The sequence below is a fragment of the Tamandua tetradactyla genome, chromosome 2, assembly GCF_023851605.1.
Source record: "Tamandua tetradactyla isolate mTamTet1 chromosome 2, mTamTet1.pri, whole genome shotgun sequence".
Classification (NCBI taxonomy): Eukaryota; Metazoa; Chordata; class Mammalia; order Pilosa; family Myrmecophagidae; genus Tamandua; species Tamandua tetradactyla.
In genome coordinates, this window is record NC_135328.1 from 151,965,019 (window position 1) to 151,971,018 (window position 6,000).

Consider the following 6,000-nt stretch of genomic DNA (forward strand, 5'->3'; position numbering starts at 1 on the left):
TTTAGGGGGTAGATCTCTTACTTCCAAAGGCAGAATGATGTTTCTGGAATGATAATTCCAGCTGTTTGAATTTAGGCTCTGAAACGGGCCTGTGAAAGTGAATTTGTGGGTGTTGCTTCTTTGTGGTTTGGTTTGCTGTTCTCTGCTATAGCAATTAAACAAGGGCCAAGAATGCCCTACTTTTCTTGAGCTATGAGTTTCAAAGCTTACCTTAGTGAGCCTCCCCAAAGTGTTCTTATGCTTACTAATGCAATTTAGTGTTTGATTATGCCAGGGATAGAGTTATATTTAAACTCTGTACCCTGTACACTTCAAATTGGCCTTCATTTCTTGATCATACCATCATAGCTTTGACTTTTCAGCTGAATTTATAACTTATTTGACATAAAATATTGTTAGCAAGTCTAATGGAAAATTCCACTAACGGAGGAAAAAATCATCTCATATGGAATGATTAGCTATTAATCAATGCTGTCATATGCCCTCAGAGCTACTTTCCTTCAATGATGACTTTTACAGATCAAGGTTAGTATTTTATACTTAGTGGAGGCTGATTTTCCAGGCATTATCATCTGCCTTTGGGGAACAATATTGCCTCTTTCTGAATGTCTGTATTGTGTGTCATCCAAGTGAATTGCTTCTTTCTCCTAAATGTTTATTTTTACAGGGTGTTACCACTTAGCAGTCTAAGCTTCGGGCTGGCTGTTGGATACAGAGGAGATGGAATAATGTACCAGACTTGCTCACATGCCTCAGAAAAGTGACCCTGAGGACTGCAGGCTGGGACGTGGCTGCACGTCTCCCCAAGGGGGCACCTGGGGCTTCGACCCTGTGAGTGGAGTGGGTACTGAGATGGGAGGGAGAAGGATGGGGGCATCGGAGAAGACCCCCAGCCCCCCAAAAAGCAAAGGATTTCCAATTTGAAATTCCTCTATTAGAAACTGGTTCCTTTGGCTATCTCCCTATGGAAATTTTTTTTAACCCTTTTTTATTTCTTCGAAAGTGTTACATATTCACTGCAAAAAAAGTAAAACATCAGAACATTTTAAATTCTGAATGAAAAATCCATTAAAATCATTAATAAATGGAACATATACACATATTTACTATTTATACCTGAATAATATATACATTTATTTATGAGTGTAGTGTGTGTCTTTGTATAGTTTGTATAGCTTCATTTAAAAAATCGTATTATATAATGCATACATTTTCCATTGCCTTTTAAAAAAAACTTATATAGTGAACCTTCTTCCTTTTTAATCTACACAGTCATTATATGGGTCTGTCAAAATGTATTTAAATAAATAAATTGTCTAGAGAGTTTCCAGTCTTATCTTTGGGTGAGCATCTTTGTAGATAAATCTTGTCTATATGATTATTTCCTTTAGCATATACTAAATATTCTTGGAGAAGGGCAACACTAAATCCATGTGCTAGAAGGTCTGGGGACCTCTGCAATCTTTTCTCCAGTCTGTTGGGACCCAAACCAAGCCTGTATTAGGATTATCCAGAGAGACAGGACCAAAGGGATACATACGTAAATACTCAGAGATTTGTTATAAGAATCAACTCGTGAGACTATGGGTATTGGCAAGTTTGAATTTTGCAAGTTGGAAACTGGGTGACGTTGTTGACTAATTCCCCAGGAGAAGTTGGCTGGCTAAAGTAGAGACAGAAATTCTTTTGACTGCTGAAATCATTAGTTCTTCCTTTAAGGCCTTCAGCAGATTGGATGAGACTTCTCTCATTGCTGAATGCAATCTCCTTTTTTGACTGTAGATGTAATCAGCCATAGATGCAATCAATTGACTAATGTTTGAAATCCAGGAAATGCCCTCATAGGAACTATCAGGCCAGTGCTTGCTTGACCAAAGAACTGGACAGCATACCCTGGCCAAGTGGACATATAAACTTAACCATCAAAAGTCCAATGCCATTCTATTCGTGAACTTAGCACCTGGACTCCCCACACCAACACACACTGGTCAGGATGCTTTTGTGCTTTTGTGCTCCATTTCTTCATTTCCCTTATAAGGGAGGCCTTGAAGTTGATTTTAAGCCCAGTTTCCTGTTTAAAAATGTTGGTTCTGGGTGGGGAAGAAGTAGAACTGATGCAAACTATGGACTATGTTAACAGTAACATTGCAATTTTCTTGTATCATTGGTAACAAAGGTACTACACCAATGCTAAGTCTCAATAATGGAGACTGGGCGTGTATACGAAGAATTTTTTTATTTTTTTGTGCAATGAGAATGTTCTCAAATTGATTGTGGTAATGAATGCACAACTCTGTGATTATACTGAGAGCCACGGATTGTACATTTTGGATGGATTGTATGGTATGTGAATAAAACTTTTTTGAAAAAAGATATGTGGTGCCAATTTACAGAAAGAGGAAAAAAAAAAGAGGAAAGAAAAAAAAAAAGAATCCCTTTCTTTCACCTAATGGCATATACTTTCAGATAATTCAAGGAATCAAGAAAAGCAACAATAAACACCACATATATAAAACTTAGTAATAAGTATCATGCTCTTTTTTAAGTGCTATTTTGCCTATTAACTTAGTAAATTCACATAAAAACCCTATGAGGATGATCCATTATTAAAACTCACACAATAGCAGAGAAGGTGGTGCCCCATGGAGGAGGGTAGTGGGCCTATGAGTCCGTGGCTTGTAGTGTCAAAACTGACCTGGAACCTGGTCACTGGCTCGGGACCACAAACTTGCTCCTCTTCGTTGAACCTGATTTCAGTCATTAGTTTACACAAGTCACATGAAAGTCTTGTGTTTCCAAATTTCCAACCACTTTATACTGCAAAAAAGGGTTGGTCAGAAAGTGATGACTCTTTCCTTGGACTCAAAGAACGAAATTTCTCATTTTCAATTTATTCATTTGTTCATTAAATATACATCAATTATCTATTATGTGTCAGGCACTGTTCTAGACCCTTGAAATACATTGATATTCAGAATAGACATGTGGACAATACGTATGTATTGAAAAACAGACAGAGATTCTTGCCCTGAGGAGCTGACAGCATCCTGAGTAGTTTACCTTGACAGTGAAAAGATGACAGCCAAGGGGAAATCACTCAACTGGCAAATAATAAGTCAGTAATAAACCCAGAACTTCAGACAGAGTCCTGCCCAGGGGAAGATCCCAGAGTACTTGTGACATAGAAGTTGCACTTCAGTCCCTCTGTTAACCTCTCTTTAAAGTGCCTTTAATTTGATTCTATTAGCCCTCCTTCCCTGAGTCCCAAATGCACCATGTTTTCTTCCTGAGTTACTCCAGCTCCTGATCCTAGCTCCAGAAACTGTCCATCCATCCATCCATTGATCCATTTAGGAAGTTTTCTCCATCACTCATCCAGGCCCTGCACTGGGTACTGGAGACAGAGAAGAAGCAGTCACCCTTTGTCCTGGGTGAATTAGCTCCAAGAAACTCATGTAGTAAGCACTGTGCCTTTATGAAGCAGTGAATACAGTTTGATAGCATATTCTGTATTTGGATTTAAAGACAGAGTGTGAACAAATGCTGAATAAAACCTTTAAAAATAATGTCCTTGCAAATTTCTCCAGGCTCCTTCTTTTCATTCAGCAGAGAATATCAGAGTGGGTAGGGGATTTGAATGATCTTCCAGCCAACCCATTGCTATTTTACAGAAAACTTGAAGATGGCCTCAAATTGAGAACCTTCTCCTTAGATGTTTCAGAGACACAATCTATTGCACACAGGTGGAAGACTTTTTTTTTCTGTTTCCCAAAATCCAGATTCAAATGAGTGGGCTGTACCATCATGTGCAACTGATTGCTCTCCATCCTACCCTCCTCACTTTTAGTATAGGTAAAATGGAATGAATGGTAGGAGCCCAGAAATATATTCTTATTTGGCCCTAAAATTATTTTTCAATTAAATTTTTTTCTAACAAAAGAAACAGAGGCAGGGGATGATTCACTGAGCATTGAGGGTTATTTGAACCCTCTCCTTTCTTTTTCCTCCCTCTAGGACAGAGTATGGCCCTGAGGTATGGGTTGTGAAAGGACTTAAAGGTTGTATTCTTGTCCAGGGAAAGGAGAACTTGTGGATGTTTGCTCACCAGACTTAGATGAAGAATTTATCTTCGACCAGAGAGGATAAAACAAATGGAAGGATTACCATCTTCTAATTTTGCTTTTCCCTTAGGAAAGATTGGGTGTGATTGGCTATGACTACTAGGGTAAGAATCAATGCTAGAAATAGCTTTAGAGCTGCTACTCTTTTATTATGGTCAACCATTAAACAGCTGCATCAAATTGTTCGTTGAATTATGAGCCATTTTGCTGTGTCTGATCCTGAGTTTGTTATGTTGGGCCCAATGGGTATTGCAAAATCGTCATGTACAATCAGGCAAGGGCATTTTCATGTGAACTTGATAAAACTCTCATAAAGGAAGATCTCACATTTTTGTGTACACATATTTATATTACATATATGTATATATATATGTACATCTCCATATACACCCTTTCACTGTCTCTTCCCTTCAGAATGTGATGGTATTTTAAAAGAAATAATAGCTCAGCTTCACAGAGGACTGGAGAAATTCATACCTGAGGAGTGGGGACCAGTGCCAAATACAAAGATGGCTCATCTCCCCCTTCTGTTCTTATCCGCAGGGAACACTCTCCTTCATGCAAGAACCTCTAGGCTCTTTGCTCTTGTCTGTGTTTTCCTTGAAGTACAGAGCCTGTAACAATACTATACCACACTTCACACCAGCCCTAAGTATTGGCATGTTTCCAGCCCCACTTCCCACACACATCTAAGAGGAAATAAGTTATCATTCCTATCTTAACTGACTCATTTAGCAGTAATAAGGAGTTTACATGTCAAGTAGGGACTGGACCATGAGGCCATGGTCCATCAGCTGAGGAATAGATGAATAAATTGAAGTCCAGCCATTTAATGGAACATTACTCAGCAATTGAAGAAATTAACTATGCAATAATATGGGTCAATATCAAAATAATTGTGTTGCATGGGACATGACTTCCAGGGATGAGCTGGGACAAGGCAGCATGAGATTGAGAAAGCCTTCTTGACCAAAAGGGGGAAGAGAGAAATTAAAGTTTCAGTGGCTGAGAAACTTCAGAGTCCAGAGGTTATCCTGGAGGTTATTCTTATGCGTTATATAGATATCCCTTTTCAGTTTATGGTGTATTGGAGTGGCTGGAGGGAAGTACCTGAAACTGTTGAACTGTGTTCAGGTAGCATTGATTCTTGAAGACGATTGTATAACTATATAGCTTTTACAATGTGTGACCATGTGATTGTGAAAACCTTGTGTCTGATGTTCCCTTTATGCAGGGTGTGGATAGGTGAGTAAATAAGAACAAAAAATAATAAATAGTAGGTAGGGGAAGGGGTAAAAAAAATTGGGTAGATTAAAATACTGTGGGTCAGTGAGAGGAAGAAGTAAGGGATATGGGATGTATGAGTTTTTTCTTGTTTCTTTTTATTTCTTTTTCTGGAGTGATGCAAATGTTCTAAAAAACAATCATGGTAATGAATACACAACTATGTAATGATATTGTGAGCCTTTGATTGTATACTGATTGTGTGGACTGTATGTGTGTGAAGATATCTCAATAAAAATATTTAAAAGAAAAAAAATAATTGTGTTGAGTAAAAGAAATGAAACAAAAAAGAGTATACACTACATAAGTCTATTTCTGTACAATTTAAAAAGATGCAAGCTCATCTGCAGTGATACAAACATATTGATGGTGGCCTGGGGATAGGGGTAGGTATGGATTACAAAGGGACTACAGGAAACTTTTGGTGTGTGTTTTACTTTGTTAATGCTGATAGAAATGCAATATACCAGAAATGGGTTAGCTTTTATAAAGGAAATTTATTAAGTTACAAGTTTACAGTCCTAAGGCCATAAAAATGTCCAACTAAGGCATCCAGAGAAAGATACCTTAAACCAAGAAAGGCAGATCTGGGAAG

The 6,000-nt window shown here is 38.1% G+C and overlaps 1 long non-coding RNA gene across 3 annotated transcripts in view; it reads left to right on the forward strand.

The window, feature by feature from the left end:
- LOC143674077 (uncharacterized) overlaps nt 1–5,622 on the forward strand; it is a 108,928-nt gene extending 103,306 nt beyond the window's left edge. For all 3 annotated transcript variants that reach the window (XR_013170852.1, XR_013170850.1, XR_013170851.1), the window contains exons 2-3: nt 668–831; nt 4,015–5,622. This is a non-coding gene — a long non-coding RNA (uncharacterized LOC143674077). The remainder of the gene's footprint in view (nt 1–667; nt 832–4,014) is intronic.
- The last annotated feature ends 378 nt before the right edge of the window (nt 5,623–6,000 follow it).